Consider the following 911-nt stretch of genomic DNA (forward strand, 5'->3'; position numbering starts at 1 on the left):
TGTGTGTGTGTGTGTGTGTGTGTGTGTGTGTGTGTGTGTGTGTGCGCATTTGCGTGTGTGTGTGTGTGCGTTTGCGCGCGTGTGTGTGTGTGCGTTTGCGTCGATACGTGTGACTAGGTGTGTGCGTATCTCTGTAAGTTTGCTTTTGAGTTTGCAGTTGCCTTCGCATGTATTTCGTTATAAAAGACATTTCAAACTGCACACGCTTTTAAAATTATAACATGGCTTCATTTCTAAAACCATCCCTGCGAACGTCTCCGTTATATATTTATCTACTTTTATTTCATTCATTCATCAATTCATTCAGCCTCTCTTTCTCAAATTTTGCCTTTTTTTCTCCTTTCACTATATATATATCTATTTGTTGTTCAGAGACAGAAATTATATATGAAATGTCATTCAATAAAAAGACACTGAGATAGCTAAAGACAAGTAAATTTTACTGAAAGTAATGAAGTGTCACATCAAACGTTTATATTTATTAAAATTACGCGAAAGTATGGTAAGTGGAAACTTCAAACAAATCCAAAATACTAAATAAAAAAAAAACGGGCAGTTGTTATATAAATATATCAATAATAATAGTTAGACGCATAAATGCCCATAATGTGGCTGCGTTTATATATCGGTGTGAGAGTGAGTGTGTGTACGTGTGCATGTATGTGTGAAGAGAGAAAGAGAGAGAAAAATCTTAACAGAAACAACTACAATAGCAATGATAAAAACAACAATAATAATAATGTTTCCCTTTATGTTGTATAGTGGATCATACGTTTATATATGTTACCGAAAAGGTTTATAGGCTGTGAGAAGTGTCTCCATGGTTATTTAAAAATGAGGTTTGCAATGCAAACGATTAACACTACTCTTTTACTTGTTTCAGTCATTTGACTGCGGCTATGCTGGAGCAC

Source organism: Octopus bimaculoides, chromosome 10, assembly GCF_001194135.2.
Source record: "Octopus bimaculoides isolate UCB-OBI-ISO-001 chromosome 10, ASM119413v2, whole genome shotgun sequence".
Taxonomy (NCBI): domain Eukaryota; kingdom Metazoa; phylum Mollusca; class Cephalopoda; order Octopoda; family Octopodidae; genus Octopus; species Octopus bimaculoides.